General features: G+C 34.0%; 1 long non-coding RNA gene across 1 annotated transcript; it reads right to left on the bottom strand.

Moving 5' to 3' along the window:
• Positions 1 to 19,175: 19,175 nt before the first annotated feature.
• Positions 19,176 to 20,696, bottom strand: LOC145038444 (uncharacterized). Its single transcript, XR_013679380.1, has 3 exons — positions 20,438 to 20,696; positions 20,140 to 20,339; positions 19,176 to 19,414 (listed from the first exon to the last, which is right to left on the bottom strand). It is a non-coding gene; the product is annotated as an uncharacterized LOC145038444 (long non-coding RNA).
• Between the last annotated feature and the right edge of the window lie 226 nt (positions 20,697 to 20,922).

The raw sequence follows: 20,922 nt of genomic DNA, 5'->3' as shown, positions 1-20,922 counted from the left end.
GTTGTTATTTGTTTAGGAGTAATATTACTATCTTGTGTCACTCGTTTACTATTGTTTCAACTTTGCGTGTTTTGACTTCTAGAATAATTATATTATTTCAACTTTTCACAGTCGATCATACTTTGAAAGTAGGTATTGAATCAAGATTGTCATGAATTGGTTTTGTAGATTTGTCTGAATTGTATTAGACATAGCAATGGTTGCTACAACATTCATGAGTGCTCATAAGTTCTGAGTATTGGATTAAACCCATGCTCACTTGTATCACTTCATCGAATTTGTGTCGAGTGATCGTGAGACGGTAATATCATATAAGTCTTCAAACCTAGAGAAATGAGTTGTTGATTATGAGTTGGTTGTACATTGATTGTATGAAAATGCATCAGTAACTTGATGATATAAAACGTGCTCTTGTGAATGATTCAACAAGTAGTTAGTACAAGCATACGAGTCAAAGTTTATTTGTTCCTTCTAGTCCTTGGAGTATTAAAAGCAATATGTTGGGCCTGGTCAGAACCAAATTGATGTATTCAATTAAGTTCTATGTCAAACAAATCGAAAATCGGGAAACAAACTGGACAAAAAGTACGACGTTGTTCCATGTATCTGTCCAGCTGATATCTTGAGAGTAGAGGATTATATGATCACTTATCTAAAATGGCACTTCATAGTTCGACAAGGTTTTAAGAGCTACGATTGTTGGTCGATTCCTGAAGTTATACTTGCAACTATAGTTATCAGACTTATCCAAATGGGAGACTATTGGAAAAGGTGTCTAAGTCCATAACTATATTTGGTATGTACTTGACCCGACCCGACATGGTCCATTTGGGTTTCACTTCACTGGAACAATTTTTATGGATAGATTTTTTAGTATAGTATATATTCACGATTTATTAATATATTATAAGTTATAATATATTAATATGAAATCACATTATTTAATTAGTATTGATCGAGAATTAATTTGATCAAAAGAGACTAGTTAAATATGGATTCTAATAGTTTGGGCCAATGAAATATTTAGGATGGATTAAGCATGCATGGAAGTCCATGGATAGTCCATGGACATTTTAACACATGGATCCTAAGTAAATGAAAGGTCATGGGTATTAGGGTTTACATGGATGTAACCTTAATCCTCCATACTATAAAAAAGTTGTCGCTAGCTCTAGAATTCGGCTCTAGTGTGTGAGACTTGAAGCATAGCCAATTTTGTGAGCTTAGTATACTCTCTCAAGAACTTCCAAGTTGTTATGGTGATTTATAATTCCACTTGAGGCATTCACATTATTGGTGCTAGGCTCTTAAAACTCCAAGCAATCAACTACAAGAAAAGGTATGTATTTCTATCGAGTTTTATTTTACAAGAACCTATAATTGCATGTTAGATAGGACAATGCTTTGGAAATCAATTTTACATGTATAAAAGAGAAAACATAGTTCCAAAGCATTTAGGGTTGTATGTGCACCTTAAGGTTGTTTGGATGCTCTAAACCCTTCAGCTACGGCTCCCTGCAATCTTACAACAGTCTCTCACTGACAAGAGAATGTTGTGGCACCCTGCAATCTTATGACATTCCCTCACTTGCCATGGTCTCACCCCATGGTCTTTCCCGTCAGTCCTAAGTGTTTACTCCCACCTGGATCCATCCACTCTCTTACAACCTCACACCCACTAGTTTACCGATCAATCCCACAATCTCATTATCAAACCATCACCATACTGAGTTCACTAAACTCATGATCCGCAGTCCAACATAAATAGGTGCACACACCCACCCAGATTAACCTCTACTATTCCTGACGAAGATTGTCACATACAAAGCACATCCCCTTAATAAAAATCTACACCCTTGAACAATCCCGCATGGCGACAAATAACTGATAGGTCTACAACTGGCATAATTATATAGTCGTTTTGATGTTCCTCTTGCCATCAAAACAAGCCGGAGTCTTATAATAATCCTACAATCCAACAATTTAGGGCATCGTACTCGAAAACCACGATACACCAGCACAGAATCTCACGATAACTTGTCACGGCCATTGATCTTCGAATTACACAACTTAAAGCCTTTGAACTACACCAACTCATTAATGAAGTACGGAAAAATCATCAATGACTAAGAACGCGTTTGCGATAATCCAAAACCCTAACATTTACTGATCAAAACCCATGCAAAACTACACATAACGACTCTGAAGTTGATTGACAAATCAATTGTTGCCCTTCCAGGAGTATAGAGAGCAATCTATACGACAAACTAGCAAATTTCCCGACAATTGAAACTTGGGCTCAACAACCCAATCGCCTCGAAACTCAAAAATTGACAAATCCAAAAGAAACACTGACCACCATAAGATTCCTGACCAACGACTACCTGCCGTAAAGACACTCATTCATTCCTAAGCACATACAACATTCATCATCTCGTTCTGTACTTTGCCTTCACTACCTCTAGACCCATGTCTCATATACCCAGACCACAAATCCCTATAACCTAATCTTCTAAACCGTAACTTAAACCGACTGATAATCCTCCTAACAGAATACCTAGTTCTCCCCCACTTAGGGTTTGAACCATCGCCAATTTCCATACCAAACAGACCACACTACAAACTAGCTCACCAGATATACCATAAATGACTCTTGGGACGTACCACGCAACATTCAATGATCTTCCAGATAAACACCAATCAAATCTAAGTATTCTGAATCTCAGATGGAGACTGCAGAAACCTCCCAATATGGCTGCCTCCAATCACCAAAAATCTTATACAGCTATGTAACAAGATATTTCGACTGTCCTGAAATAGTTGCTTCATTACGACGTACCAAATTCAATCAAGGCATATCCTTTTCCTCGTCGATCACAACCCTAGTGGTGACTCTTTTATGGCATAAGAAATACTGCAAGGCACCCATACCACCAAAATACTTTTTGATGTCAATACAACAACTATCTTGTACCTCATGAGGTCTTCCTTTAATCTCTGAAATCAGAAACTCACTCACCCTTCCTTCCAAGATAGAAAGCGGGAATAACATAATCCTCGTCATAGAATTGCCATCACAGTCCATCGGCCAATCACTCAACTCAGACTGCAATAAACAACAGTGCATCATCTCCACTTCCTTTTTGAGTCCCGCGACTCACTAGTCAAATCCTCGAGACCTAAACTAAGTTTTCCTCACAAGACCACTCCATTTAAAACCGATCGCCATGATTCTCGAGCCCAACCATTTACCAGACCCACTCTCAGTCTGAACAACCATAGCTGGATAACCGGTAAGGACGGATGCACACTTTTCCACGATTCATGGTACCCAAACCATGTTTTCTCCCCTCAACCTGCTACTTAGAACCTCTGGAATTCTCCTTGTTTCGAGTATAGATCCTCTGCTTCCAGTAGTACGGGCCCAATACTACCTTCCACATCTACCTATACTTTCCTTAAGGTTCGTTCCAGATTTTCTAAGTAGTTGTTCAACTTCCCCAATCGACCACTCCCATTCCTCATGCTCTCTCCACGTCAAATGCTCTCCGTTAAACAATGCACTCATCGGACTGAAATTATTCCCTAGGCTCCCCTAGGATCCTACACTTCTCTGACATCAGCTGCTAGAGAACTCCTCACAATGTCAATTAGCTATTTCATGAATAAAATCACATAAAACAAAGCTCAGATAATCCTTCGAGTAACAGACTCATCCCTACAATAGTTGGACTCAAACAAGAGCTATGTAGTAGGGTCAAATCTGTCACTCTGAGATTATCCAACCATTTTCACATGTGACTTAACATATTCACCTAATAGCTACCTCACATCACTCATGAGTTCCACAAAGCATAAAGCAAGCAGCATTCGGGCATTGAACCACATCCTCTAGCACATATAGCCACTCTAGCATTCAACCCCAATTGCTCTACCAACAGCACAAAAGGAATCACCGAACCCAGGCAATCCTACCTCACAACTCCTCAGAAATCTCTAATCATACATATGCAATACTACCAGCTCATATAACATGCATAAAGGCATCTCTGCTAAGCAGGCACACTAGCATGCAATACTGAGCAAATTCCTAGCCTTAAACTGGCATACAATTCTATCAGCTCACAATAACAACTCATCACAATACATAATCAAGTAAGGTTATTTTGGGAAATCACTGATCGGGCTCTAGCTGATTGTACATACCGTTTCATACCTGCTTTCAAAACTCTTTAAATTCCTTAGAAAATTGGGTGATACGAAAATCATTTCTTTTGAAAAGTTATCAACTCCTCAGTTCCAGTCCAGACATACCCGAGGGTGTGTCCGAATCCGTCAAACCAAGGCTATGATACCAAATTGTAACACCACAAATTTCAAGACATTTTTTTGTTCATTTTTAGTTTTCCAAATACTACCCATAAATTCAAGTTATCACATTAATTGTAAGTTATTATCAAGACAATATCAGAGTCTCCGAAAATCCTCGGTCTTCATAAGCCGGCGAATGTATACAATCACGCCTTTGCCTTTACAAAATCTATAGACGTACCTGAAACACATTTAAATGAACACTGTAAGCACGAAGCTTAGTGAGTTCCCCAAAATACCACATACACAAATAATAAGCCTCTCATGGCTATATCTCGATAAGGACCCTCTGGTCATGTGTCTCAGTGAAGACCCTCCGGTCCCATGTCACGGTATAGACCCTCCGGTCATAGCTCAACATATAAACAGAATAATATAATAGCATAAGTCACAAAGACAGAATGCATAATAACACATAAATCATATAAGACCCTCCGGTGTAATACAAATAAGACCCTCCGGTCAATAATATAATTCAGACCCTCCAGTCAACAATATAAATAAGACCCTCCTGTCAAAACCATAAATAAGACCCTCTGGTCACTCGTGCATTACCACACAGGTAAGTATAGTGAGAAGACTCACCTCAACGCTTTACGATTAGTCCTACATTGTAGCTATTTCTGCTATCGACTCCCGATCTGAGCCAAACACCTAACGCCATAACCAACAGTTGAACAAGGATAGACTCCAGACCTAGGCCCAATTATAGCCCAACTAACCAGGCCCACAAATGACCAAAACCCATAGGGACCACTAAGGCCCAAGACCAAACGATCCACGAAGGTACACTAATGACCCAATTTTACAAATTGGGCCCAAACTCTCACTTAGGCCTTACCCTAAAGCCTACTGATTAATCTTTCACCAAAACACACCATCTCAGATGGCCCAACAAGACACTAAGCAACCAGGCCCAAGAAGGTACCCCAAACCGAAGCCGAAATGCACAAACCCACTCAGACAGAGTACGCGGGGCGTACAAGCATGTATGCGCAACGTACTCGCTTGGAGGCTTGTACGCTACGGGTACCTACTTGTACGCCCAACGTACTAACTTATCCAGCCCAAACCTTATTTCCACTTAATCCATTAAGACAAGGTTTCCCAAACCACAGATCTGACCTCCTTGAGCTGGAATATCATGTAAAGTTTCCAACTCTATGTCCATAAATGACCAAATAAAGCTCTTAAGCTAGAAAGGGACTTAATGGGTGACTTAATACATGAATGACCCCATAATACACATAATTCTTGCATCTTTATGCTCAAAGATACCGAAACAAACTTAGGTCTGAAAGTATGAAGCTTTAAACAACTTAGCCCATCCATTAACTCAAACTGAAGGCCAAAAACACAATAAACTAGTCATGAGGAGATCTATTCATACACAAGGCAAGATTGAAACTTAGTACCTCAAATGGATTCCCCACAAGATGGTGGCTCTGGATCTAAGGTCATTCCACCAAACCAAGCAACTTCAAACTCCTCTTCTTTCCATTCCAAAAGCATAAAAGCGCACCAAATCCATCTAAGAGCTCAAGAACACCCTCAAGAGGCAACATGGTCGAATTAGGGTTTCTAAGATATGGAAGCTAGCTTGGAAATAAATAAAAGGACTAACATTGTGCTTATTTAGGTTACAATACTCAGTATTAGGGTTTTTAACTTCCTCTCATACACCTAGTGTACCTCATGGCACGCCTAACGTATGAGGCCTCGTATCCCGACCCACTCCTCTCTGTACACTAAGTGTACACTCCTTTACACATGGTGTATAACTCTTCATGTAAGTATGCCCCGTGTACCTCCTTGCTACCACCACCCCCCCCCCCCCCGGCGTACTAAGGTCTTCCTCCAAACCCTAATTTAATCCGGAAGCCATAACTTCCTTGATACAACTCCAATTCCCACCATCATTATACCCATGAAAAGGTATCGAGAAGCCCTACACTACTATCAACTTGTACCAGTCATAAGATATTCCGAATGAACATCTACTTCCCATAAGATCCCAAGTGATCAATTACTGAAATACCCATTTGGCTCCACATCACAACCGAATAGCTAGTTCATCCAATACATCATTCACCTCCAAATAAGCTCCAAAACTAATTTCTTCAATGATTCTCACCCTACTAATACATAATCCTTAATCGCCCTTCCGAAATGATAATGACCTGAAACAGGATGTTACATAGTTAGATCAAACATCACAATATTCATTGGGCATCAAGCATGGACTTTCTTCACTAGAAAGATTCAAAACAATTTGATAACTTTACTTGAGGTTACTATACTGAAACTGTTTTTTTATTGACAATTCTTTAACTAATGTTTAAATTGGGTTGAAGGACTATTGAAAGTGATTTGACCATCGGACTTTTTAAAACAAAATTACCATTCGAAGTGCACTTGAGCTTAGTTGTTTTTGTTTTGTTGAAAAAAATGCATATATGCATTTGAAAAAACATATAAACATATACACCTAAAAAGTTGAATTTTTTTGGTTAAAGAAATTATTGTTTTTTTTTTTTTTAAATATTCCAGTTTTTAAGTTTTTTTCCTATTTTTTAAAAAATAGTTATTTTTTTATAAGAAAATTTCAATTATTAAAAAAAATTGTTTTTTTTTCTAAAAAAATTTAAAAAATTAGTATTTTTTAAAAAACTCAAAAAATTATTATTTTTATAAAAAAATTTGAAAGTTTTGATTTATTATATTAGTTTTTAGACATTTTTATTAAAATTTTCAATAGCACAAAAAATTAAATACTAAATGAGATTGGTTAGACGATGATAATGCCCTTAATGATTTAAGTTTGATCTAACCTTCCACTTTTAATCTTGGGTTCGCAGGAAACTATGACTTTTCAATGGATATATATATATATATATATATATATATATATATATATATATATATATATATATATATATATATATATATATATATATATATATATATATATATAGTGAGACATGAGGACACAATCCTAACTATTCATTTTGGAAATAAAAAAAATTAATGCAAATTAAATGAAAATTTTTGATTTTTTTTAAATTTATTTTCATCAATTATTTTATCCAAATAAATAAATAAATAAATAAAATACAATAAACAAATTACCGTTTATTCAAAATATACATGAAATATTCTAACAGAATATTATATTGTAAATTTTCAAATCGAATTTTTAGAATGTTAGAATATTTTATTAGAATATTAAACTATAAGTTTGTAAAAAGCTCTAATAGAATATTAAAATATACTAAAAATCGAATTTTTAGAATGTTAGAAAACTTTACTAGAATATTAAACTATAAATTTGTAAAAAGTTCTAATAGAATATTAGAATATACTAAAAATATAACAATTTAAATAGAATATTAGAATATTTTAATATATTTTTACCAATTTTAGTAGATTATTCGAATATTCTAACATTCAAAAAATTCGAGTTGATTATTTGCATTGTAATATTATATTACAATATTTCCCTTATATTTCTATAAAAACGTTATTTTTTATTTTTTAATTATGTTTTTGGATAAATTAAATGAAGAAAATAATATTTAATTTTTTTTGGATTTATATATATATATATATATATATATATATATATATATATATGTATATATATATATATATATATATATATATATATATGATCTCCAAGATGAGTGGTATCTTATAAAATTAGCATAGTCTCAAATTAACCTTTACCAATATATATATATATATATATATATATATATATATATATATATATATATATATATATATATATATATATATATATATATCTGTGTGTGTGTGCGTGCGCTCAAATGAGAATATTTTTTAAATTGAGAACAAATTTGAACCATTAATTTTAAAGGGTTTATATCAATCACATATATACTCTCCCTCACACTCTCTCTCTCTGTCTCTCTCTCTCATTTTTAAGTAGGATCTAGACCCCCAAGAGGTCACTGGACAATCGTCGGAACCACCATTACGGCGTCATCATGACCACTATTACGATGCCGTAAGGACCACCGTAACAGAATTGGAACGTTACCTCTTCAATCTCAATGGATCTTCTTGTCACTTCCTCACTTTACCACCACCCGTTCACTCATCATAAGCCATCTCCTTCTTGTTTTCACTAGACGCTAGATATGGTTTCACCGAATCTGGATTCGAAGTAAAAGACCATCGTCGAAGAAGATCTCAAAGCAGAAAATCATCAATTTGTTCTCTCCAACACTAATCATCGCCAATTTCGTCTTCCTCGGACCTTCGGTGAACCGCGATTCCGTCTGCCTTAGAACTCTGGTGAACCACGATTTTGTCTGCCTTAGAACTCCGGTTAGGGGTAGCAAATCGTGCTATTGATTTGTGTTTCTGTCTGACATGACACGACAAAGTTTTTGTAACACAAACAGGACACAACATATACTAAAACTAGTTTATTTAATGAATACTTTATCAAATATAACATGATAAACATGAAAAACACGATAAAGAATTGCTAAATCGTATCAGTTTCATATCGAATTTAGAACACGAACACAACACGACACGACATCGTGTTTTTTTTTGACAGTTGGCACGAACACGACACGAACACGAATTCAACATTAGTTTTGTCCCAATTTCGTTTTGTGTCATGTGTTTTTGTCGTGTCATGTCATAAATTATCATTCCTAACTTCAATGAACCACAATTTAGTCTACCTCGGACCACCGATGAACCAGAATGCAATTGTGAACATCCACTTTGAGATATACAATCTACTTCTCGAATATTACTTCAAGCACTCCAACGAGAAGAGTAGGTTGTTTTGTACAATCGATACCATCCCTTGCATCCAGAAGAAAGCGAAATGGTCCATCATATTGATCAACATATCAAAAGCTTTTCATTGAACAGATCATCTCTTTTGCTTGCAATGAGGGTACTTTCTTCTTCGACAGCTTATGTGTCATTTTTTGCACAAAAAATGAGGGTTCATGCCAGTCTAATATTCTCGAACGAATTATTCTACGATCTTTCTTGAATTGCTTTTGTTGGGAAAAGAAATGTGCTATTAAACTGAAAGGATTGATTATTTTTATTATAATTACCTTTTCTCTCACTGGCTCAAAAAACAAGAGCTCATTAAGGGATAAATGCATTGGTCAGGTTAATAAACAACTACTTTATAAAGGGTGATGCTAATAAAACACCCCTTAGACACTCTATAATCATTTTTATAAAAAGTCAACCTATAATCAACTTCTTGTAATTATCTTTTTCGGAAAACAATGCAATTTCAACTAATAAAAACATTTCAAACATTAATTAGGGTTGTCTAAATGGTAAAATAGGGTGTCTAATTAGCCAACCCCTTTATAAATTACCTAGCCCGATATTTTTTAAAGCCTTTTTTTATTGTCTATTTTAATGGCTTTCGTGTAATTTAAAAAAGCCCAATTTCTTACACTTCATTCATTAAAATATTTAATGTGAACATATTTATAATAATAAATTTAAATGTTTAATCATATTAAGTATATTCAAGATACATAGACATTTTTTAAACTAAAGATTTATAGGTCTTCCATATAAATCATTTAGAATAACATCACACTTCATTGTCGTATTTAAAAACATTTCAACATAAATGACGCTTTATTTTCATAATTAACAATGTTTATATGTGTTGAAATGACACTTTATTTTCATAATTAACAATGTTTATATGTCCTAAAGGTTTTTTTTTTTGTTTTTGTTTTTTTGTTTTAGGGTTTTACGGTCAATGAAATGATACCATGGTTTACTCATATGTGATTTTATATATATATATATATATATATATATATATATATATATATATATATATATATATATATATATAAAATCACATATCATCAGATACATGGGAAAAAAATTTAAATCGAAAATGTGAAAACAAATTTTGTCCATATAATTACATGTGATTAGATACATATAATCACACTTTATTAAATACATGAGAAAAATTATTGAATCAAAAACGTAAAAAAACATTTCTCCATAAATCACATGTGATTGGATACGTATGATCATATATGATGATATACATAGGAACAACCATTGAATCACGAAATACGAAAAAAAAATCTCAACATAAATCATATGTGATTAAATACATACAAGCACATATTATTAAATACACAAGACTGACTATTTAATTGAAAACATGTAAGTGAATCTTATCCACATAAATAATATGTGATTAAATACATATAATCACACATTATTTATGTATATACATTTCATTTTGTGTTCTCGATTCAACAGATTTTTATGTATTTAGTCACATGCGATTATATGTATTTAACCGCATATGATTTATAATATAATTCATTTTTGCATTCTCGATTCAATAGTTGTTTTTTGTCCATATTAATCAGATGTGATCAAATACATATAATCACATGCGATTAAATATATAAGAAAATTTGTTCAATCGACACAAAAATAAATCATGTTCATATAAACCATATATGTTTAAATACATATAATCATATGTGATTAGATAACAATACCAACTATCAAATCGAAAACGTAAAAATGAATATTATCAACATAAATCATATGTGATTTTATATATATAGTCACATGTGATTATATGTATCTAATTACATATGATGTATGTAGACTAATTTTACTTTCATGTTCTCGATTCAATAATTGTTCTTTTTCAACTTTAATCATACGTGATTAAATACATGTGCAAAATTACTGAATCAAAAAGGTGAAAATGAATAATGTATATATAAATCATATATGACCATTGGGGTGGTGGTGGTGGTGGTAGGGGTTATATGTAGGTTTTGAGCATATCTACAATCTTATGTGATCATGCAACCCTAATTGCTTTAGATCTAAGTTTTTCACTAATTGAACATGCAAATTGAATACCAAAGCAATAACCCTAGAAACTAATCATATGATCAAAATTCATACAGAAATTAGGGTTAGAAGATTACCTTAGTTGTTATGTAGTAATAACAAGACAATCTTGAACATCCTTGACTCTTGAAAGCTTAGTGACCCAAATATTGCACCTCTAATGGTTCACACACACCCAATGTAATAAGATGAGAGGAAGAAAATCGGATAGGGTTAGGAACCTTATGCTTAGGCTGGAATTCTAATGGATTGGGAAGGTTTATATAGGGCTAGGTTACTTAATCTTAAAGCTAGACTTGAATAAGGAAACCCTAGTTTCCATCCAAACCCTAAGCAACCCATGGACCTCCTTAAGGAACCCCTTGGACAAAATCTTATAGGGCCATTCTATAAATTTGTTCCACTCCTTTCCAAGGAGTCTTTAATCCCAATTTCACAACTATCAATGATTTGCAAAACAGCCCCTCCATTATTAATCTGTTCCTTTAATCCCAAAATTAATCCGAGAATAATTTCTGATTAATCACTAATTAATAATATGATTTCCAAATAATATATTAATAAAATCATTTTGAGTACCAATTTATTATTTCAAATAATAAATTCTACTCTCTCCACTAGTCATCTTGTCAGGTTACATGAGTGAAGGCAACCCAAAAAGGACCATACTACTATTAAATCAAGTAGATACCAATTATAGTTATGGGCTTAGACACCTAATCCAACAGTATCCCACTTGGATAAGTCTAATGACTATGATTGCAAGTATGAACTCAATTTTTGACTAGAAACCATAGCTTTCAAAAGCCGCTGTCGAACTCTGATCTAGTCAGTTACGTGTCCTTTAGATAAGTGATCAAATATCCCATCATTCTACAAGATATCGTATGGACATGAGATATGGATTATAAGCAATCTCAGTCCAAGATTTGTTTCCCGATTTCCGATTTATGATGACTGACAACAAACTGCTAATTGAACAAATCAATTCAGTCAAGGCTTGGCCAAGCACTTAAGATGTCATCACTAAATCATTGAGGGACCCATAGATATCGCTTTTATCCCATATATGGTAAAAGGAACGAATAAACTTTAACTATATGCTTGTATATTTAACTCATCAAATCATACACAACAATACGTTTTATAACATCAATTTACTGATGCATTTACATATTATCAATGCACACCCGACTCGTAAACAAAAACTCATATATCTCTGTTTGAAGAATATAATATATTACCGTCTCAAAATTACTCGTGATAAAATCCATGAAGTAATCCTCTGAGCATGAGTTTATCCAATAGTCAAATTCCCATTTTAGGAGTACTCCTAATCACTACAACAAACCAGTGCCATGTCTAAGCTCTTAGATAATCTACACTCAGATTCATGACATTCTTAATTCACTACTTACTTCCAAAAGTATGATCGACTGTGGATGTTTGAATAACCTAGTTATCCGGGAAGTAAAACATGCGAAGTGAAACACAAGAATAACCTAATTAACTATGGTCTCAAAAACTTTTTAATATAAATAAAACACTTTTTATTTAATCACCATATTAATCAGACTTTATTCTTACTAGGTATTAGCATGGTTAGAATCATTTAAGTAATACTAGTGGGAGCGTAATACCTAGTAGACTTTAATCGAGTAATCAACTTAATACTTCAATTAAAACATCAATAATGCCATGCTCTAAGCATGCACACTATGTTTAACTATGGTTCTTCCTTGTGAAATACATTAATTGAACATATTTCCAATGATGCTCATTCCATAATTCTTATTACAAGTGTAACAATACCAAATGCTTGCCACTACTAGAATGTGTTAGAGCCTAACTTTTCATGCAATGATCCTTTTGTAATGTCTAGGTTCTAAAGTCACAGAGACTTGGCCAATAATATTACAAAGCATTCCATTGGAGATTTGTTACACAAAAAATTCCATGGAAATGAAGTCTCAAATTCAAAGTACATTTCTTGAACATTACTTAGATCTCAATAACCAACTCATACTATGGAAACATTTCCATATTCCTATATGTCTATCAATTTTGAACAAGAGTTGCCTCCACTCAAAACATGTCAATATGGTCTTTCCAAAATTATACTATACTTCCATTGTCCACAAGCAACCAATCTTTGGGTATACCTCAGATTATCCTTAATAGTTGTTTAACAACTTTAGTTATATCTAGTTCTAGTCCTTTTCCATCTTAATGCCCTAGGCATTTTGAAAATCAGAACGAGTGAATATTATAACATATGTGATCAATCCTATATCTAAAGCATATGGGATTTGATACATAATGTCTTACATAAAGACATGATACTAGATCAATAGAAGTTGCTTTATCCAAAGTCAAATAAAGTCAAAAAGTCAAACCGGTCAACGTAGCTAACCTTGGCATATTAGGGTCTGCACTATGTTTAAAGTTGTACAACTCGCTATGTTAATACAAAGTAATCACTTGAAAGTTTCATGTGTTGAGAAATTCTAAACCCTAAGCGGGGTAACTTATGAAAATATTCGATACAACATTATTCCATACCCCTCGGGGGCATATAACAATCATAACGAGGCTTAACGGGGTGTACAAACCTTGCGTTGAGAAGCTAAACATCCAAAAAGGTCACAAATAAAGTCTCTCTCAATCTCTCTTTATCAATCCCAAATCTCTCTCATAACTTCCCTCAACTTTTTATAATGATTTGGGGGCATCCCGACCCTTAACTTAGCCAAAAATCACCCAAAACGGGAAGAAAACTTGAAAAACAACCTTATTGGGGCGAAACCCTAAGAATCGAAACCCCAGAGAAGTGAGACCAAAGGACCGAAGCTGAGGCAAAGAACCGAAACCGAAGACAGGGAGCCAAAGCTGCATAAGACCGAAAATACATATGGGACCAAACTCGCATAGACCGAACCTCGCATGGACCGAAACCGAAAACAGCAGGACCGAACTTCACCTTTGCTTCCCTTCTTACCCTCGCCTTCGCTCAATTTCCTTTCTCGCCTGCGAAACTTCTCAGCCAAAACCTTCTCTCAGTCCTTTTCCACGATCGAAACCACCTTTGGTTCTTGGCTTCCCAGGAACCTTACCCTTGGCCCTGGATCCAAAATTTCATAGATTTCGCCCTTTTTCCCGGTTTTCAACAACTTTCGAGTTTTACGACCGTTTTTCATGATTTTGACGTGAGATTTTCACCCAAACTCATATTTTGACATATAAAACACTATATATTCATAATTTAAACACATTTTAAAGGAAATCATTGCCTAATAATAAAATCTAGTGGGTAAGATATTGAGGTGGAGTGTTGACTTTACCTTTAAGTTATGACACCAGCAATTCTCCACACCCACTCCAGGGCCATAGTTAGTCACTATTCATCCATACTTATTCAACTAGTTTTCCTTTCCCCCTTTTTCACCAGCTCATAATCAGATCAAAGGCTGGAAGTTCTTATCACTCCTCCCACATTATTCACCCTTTCTCAAGAAGAACAAGCACACCTCTCTCACCTCATCTCTCTCTCAAACTCGAGACTCCAAGGCTGTGATTGAGATTATCACTCACTTTTGTTAAGTATTTCAATCCTACAATTGAATATCTTACATCCTTTCACTCAAAACATGGACTCCTTACACAAATATCATCATGTTTGTTCATAGAACCTTCAAATCTTCAAGCATCTCCCAAGTGTTCTTGACTTAGAAACTCATTTTCTTCATTATCCATCTACTGAAATCACTCAGGGTGATTTCATACCCCCCACATTTTCATGTTTTCTTCAAGTTTTAGGAGGAGAATTCAAGTTAAAACACCAACAACATAACTAAACTCAAATATCAGCTTTCAATAGAAAAGCTACTATTCATTCACGAACTGTTTTGAAAATCTTAAAATTTTTTGTTTTCAAAAACGTATTAGGTAAAAACTAGTTCAGGTTTATACCTTTAAAATGACTACTTGCACATATCTATACGATTTTTCTACAATTTATGGTGATTTTTACAAAATTGCCTATCACTGTAGCTACGAATCCGGACTAGTCTATGAATATGAACGTTTTCACACCGGTTAGAGGCTTCTAAAAATCATGATAAAATTTATGAACAAACTAGACACATTTTCTAAACTCTCAGAGTTTACGGATTTAGTTTTTTATTTGGTATGAATTTTCAGTGATTTTTCTAAATCATTGCAGAAATGGTAAAAACGAATTTACAGATTGCAACTTTCATAACACTTTGTAACATGTAGAGAAAAGTGTAAATCTTTGATGACCTCATATTTTTCATGTGTTTTTTGTAGGGATATAAATATATAACAGAAAAAGGTTCACTAATTTGTAAGAGCCTTTATTATTACAATTATTACATGATGAGGCATGGTAAACCTAGTTATGTTTTACTACATTTTCTACTTACACAAAAAGGGTTACCATACATCACGAACATTTTGATAAACTATAATAGGTATAGTTTATGTTTCATATACGTTACAAAAGGGTACATCTCTACAAAAAGGGGTTTTCAATTTCACACTATGTAAATTTGTTAATGAATAAATTTGTGAGACATTTGCTTCACGTTACTTCCAAAGTAACGCAGCAAAAGTCCTGTAATTATAACCAAAATATCTTATAGGAAGAGCATGATAGTTGTGTATAGATCTATATTGGATACGAGAAACCCACACCTTAGCTGCATGCAACAGCTAGACCGGCAGGTCTGGGGTGACAAATGTCATTAACATTTCTGATGCCTGAAGAACGTCGTATACAAGGCCGACTAAGTCATAGTATGGTTATAATAACTCACATGGGGTATTAACAAAACATAAGATTTACGGGATTCCATTTAAACAAACAAGTTTATGTAAATTTAAACTTGCATGATTTACAATTTCTATGGAAAATACTAATACATTAATAGTCTTGGCATTTAAGGATACATTACATTGTTAAAAGGAAAATATTGGATTTTTCTGGAACAAACATACTTTTACAAAGAAAGGATTTCAACATTTCATTCAAAATCTTATGAACTCACCAACTTAATTGTTGACACTTTTTCAAAACTACTTGTATTCTCAGGGAATTAGTAAAACAGGTAAACAACGGCTTTTGAGGATGGGACGCTAAGTTGTCAAAAATTTCATTTTTGTCAACATAATGTAATTGATTTAGAAAAATGTAAACTTATACTACGGTGTAACCTTTTCAATTATATTTATGTTGGTTGTTTGTACTTTGAGCACTATTATACTCGTTGTTGTGATACTATACATGAAGTCCTCCACCCCTGGACGTTCCCGCCATCCTTGGTTTGGGGGTGTGACAAGTTGCATCATGTCGTTTTTCAGAAGCCTCCATGAACCTAGTAAGCATTGACTCTAAATCCACCTTCTTATCAAATTATGGTTGTTCTTTTTGGTAGAAGACTCTTTCAGTTTGCCTATATTTTCTTCTTTTCGTTTCTTGTACTCTTCATAGGGCAACCATTATTTCTTTAGCTTTCTCCAATCTTTATCATATTGGTCTCCACTAGAGTAGCAAATTTGCACTTTCCTATTCATGTTTTCGTCTAAATGGCAATCCTTAGTCAAATGTGGCCCATTGTAATTTTCACAACCCACATGTATTGCATGTATGGATTGGTCCATCTTCGTCATTCTTCGATCCATGTTACTCAACATTGCCAAAATAGTTGCCATGTCTTCCGAAGCACCATTTCTGATTCCCTTTGTTCCGTCTTATTGAGGTTTGTTGTATTCTCTTGAACTCTTTGAAAATTCTTTAGTTAGCTTCTTAATTCCAGCATGATTCTTCTTTGTTAATGGTCCTTGAGAATCGAAGAATTGCCTTGTCGTTAGAAACCTTCCATGGTGAGTAAAACATGTCGTTAGAAACATCGAAGAATTGCCTTCCATGGTGAGTAAAATTGTTGGATAAATTATTCATGCATTTGCGCCCAAGTGCCTTCAGCCAATTTTTTGTTGCTCCTTTGAAGGTAATTGGAAGCCTTCTTAACAAGGTTGTTTCATGTGGTACATTCAGAATATTGAAATAATCGGCAATGTCATTGACTTCATCAATGTGATTGTATGCATCTTCATGATATTTTCTAAAGAATGAAATATCCTTTAGTGTGTAAAGGATGTGTCCCTTTAGCTCGAAGGTGGCGGTAGAGGGAATTGCGGGTTGCACAAGCCCTTACATATTCTCTTCTTGTATACCTCCATCGTCATGTCAGCAATGTCCGTCATGTTGGTTTTGGGCTCACTTTGAGGCTCGCTACTTTTGGCTATTTCTGTTTTGGGTTCGTAACTAGCTTCCTTTTGTTAGGAGTCTTCTCAAAACTTTAAAATGTGCTTTTGTTTTGCAGCTTGTTCCTTGGTCGGCCTACGTACATGTCCTTCTTTTTATGAAATGCTAACTCCGGATCATCAAATGGTGATGTTAGTGGTGTCTTTGATCTGTTGTTCATATACTACTGAAAAAAAAGCACATAAACAAAAGCGTAAAAACGAACTAAAACTGATCAAAAAAGTAACAACAAAATAAAATTCTAAGAGATCAGATCTTAGGTCGTGAGCTTTGAAAGCTCACCTCGTGAGTTCAGTATTTCAGGAAAATAAACTAATGCCAAAAAAGTAACTTTTTGAAGGTTTTACCTTACAAAAAGGATTGATTAAACTAAAGTAGTTAAACTAATAACTGAAATAGCCGTTCCCCGGCAATGGTGCCAAAAACTTGATGTATGCAAAAGATATCACCTATCTAGCTTTAAATTTATAACCTAACTACTTATCTACTAATTCACCTATAGGAAGTGTACCTAGTCAGTTTATAGTATAGTAAAGTAAGTTGGGTATCAAACACATGGAACGGATTAAATTTATTAAAATAATTACTAAAAATTAATCTAAAAGCAAGCAATAATTAGAAAGAGGTTTTATCTGATTTTTCAAGTTCATATAAACTTAAGCACTTAACTAAAAATGATTGTAATCAATATATTAAAGCCACTTTCGTTTAGTTTTAAATCCACCTTTACTTATGGTTAGCTCTTATTTATGGATTAATAATGTTGGTTACAAATTTATATGTAATTAGCAATCTTGGTCCAATCTACTAATAGTTTTACCAATTCATGTACTACTATGTAATGGTCATACACAAACAAACATAGAATTAGTTATTAATGGTAATTGGGCTATGTACAATATATCTAGATAATTATCAATGGTCAAGACAATTAATCAAACATAATTATGTTCTCCAACACAGTTAAATTTATTATCTTTATTACTATATATAAGATGTGGTCACTCCTAGCTTTAGCAATTTAATGGTCACTAACCTACTAGGTAAACAAGTTCACATGATTTAATAGTCACTAAGCTACACTTAACTTGAATTTAAGCAACAAAGGTCCAAACTTTAACATGCTAGGTAATGATAATGAAACACAAGCACCAAACCAACTTTATAGAATCCATAAAAATAATAAGCTAACTCATAGTGTTAAGGTTTCATCTAGCTACGGAAACTCAACTAATTTAGCTACTCATTATTGAAAGTAAATACACAAATTCATAAGAAATTGACATGATTAATTAATGAAAACCGAATGTAATGATTTAATCTTCAAATTCTAGATCTTCAAATAATCTCTCCTTCCAAATGATTTTTTTGCAGGTTTCTGACCTCCAACCTTTGGTATCTATTCAGAATATATCTAAACAAACCTCCCAAATCGAATGAGCATATATATATATATATATATATATATATATATATATATATATATATATATATATATATATATATATATATATATATATAGTTTTCGAAAATCCATCCTCACATTGTGAGAATTAGAGTCTCGCGTCTTGATCTCAGTGTAATTTGTGTCTGACAAGGAAACTGGCTTTCATGTGTCTATCTTCTAGAATATTGCTCCTCGTGTCGTGATAATAGATGTCTCACAATGTGACATTGGATTTTACTAGAATCTTCTTCTTTTAAGCTCCAATCCTCAAAAGTTTCAATGTGTGTCGTTTCTAGTCCCTATTCTTCAAGACTGTCCTATTTTGGCTGCACAATGTAAATTAATTCAATAAGTATCACATATATTTGCAATTAACCAAAATATTACTTAAAATGTATTATTAAATATTGCCTAAATATATGTATAAATATGACAATATTAGTGGTGGAGGCGGGTGGTGCTGGTGAGTGGTGGTATTTGATGGTGGTGGTTATGGATTTGGTGGGTGATGGGTGGTGGTTTTGGTAGGTGGTGAGTGGGGTGGTGGTGGTGGTGGAGGTAGGTGGTGGTTGGTTGTAAAGGTGGGTGGTGGTATTAAGTTGTAGGTTGTGGTGATAGGTGGTTGGTAGTAGTGGCGTATAGATGGTGGTTGGTGGTGGTAGGGGATAGGTGGTGGTGAGAGGTGGTTGGTGGTGCACATATGGTGGTGGATGGTGATGAGTAGTGGGTGGTGGTGGGTATGTGGTAGGGGTGGATGGTGGATGGTATTGATTTGTTACATGTATTTCAAAAGTTGACTTAACTCAACTGTAAATTATTTATTTGATTGCTACAAAAAAATAGTACAAAAAGCGTTTAATGATGCGGTTAAACTGATTATTTGGTGTGGTTATTAAACTGCGCTAAAAAAATATAGCATCAAAAAACACCTCTATTTAATGATGCGGTTTCAAAACCGCACCAAAAAAATAGTCAAAACTGCCTAAAAAAATTCCTAAAAAATAGCCAAAACCGCCCTACACTTTTCTTTCAAGACCATCATAATCTCAACCTGCTCAATGATATGTATTGAGTTATAATATAGATCGATGACTTTGAGTTTTGATTCGCTTCAAATAAAAAACAACTTATATTGTCAAGAGAATCAACACCAAGATCGACAAATTTGGTTGTAAGGATGTGTGTGCTCTCATCAATCGACAACCGATTAGCAATGGTGATATGAACTTTTTTGAGTGTCTGAGGTTGAACCTGTGGATAGAAGATGACAATGAGTATTCATTTTGATTAACAAATGACAAACTGACTCGAATAAATAAGGTTTAAGTTTTGTTAGATGTTAATCTTACAATGGAGCATGAAATCATGATTTTAATGCAGTGAGAAAGTGGTAATGATATTTTGTTGCCTTCAAGATCATAAATTTTTGTCTAACCTACAATAATTAATAATAAGAAGATGCAACACAAACAAGTTTTAGAACAAGTGAAATTAATAAAGGTAGAAGTTGAATAGCAGGCGGAAAAGGAAAAAAGTTACAAAGATCATAGATTATGGTCGTGAAGAAGAAGAAGATGTCTATTTGGGAGGGAGGAACGTGGGAGACGAAATAAGTGGGAGGGAAACAAAAACTTGAATGAAATAAATAGGAGGGTTCTCTAAAACTTTTGAGCATCCTAGGCCCAATGAAAATTTTGAATGAATAATACATTTATTGGTATCATTATTGGAAAAAGCGCACAAAAAAAATACATTTATTAGTGCGGGGTTTGGAAAACACATCAAAAATGCATTTATTAATATTGTGGTTTTGGAGAATGACATCAAACAATCA

The sequence above is a fragment of the Lactuca saligna genome, chromosome 4 (assembly GCF_052625555.1).
Source record: "Lactuca saligna cultivar CGN05327 chromosome 4, ASM5262555v1, whole genome shotgun sequence".
Taxonomy (NCBI): Eukaryota; Viridiplantae; Streptophyta; class Magnoliopsida; order Asterales; family Asteraceae; genus Lactuca; species Lactuca saligna.
This window is presented reverse-complemented; position numbering and strand designations above follow the sequence as displayed.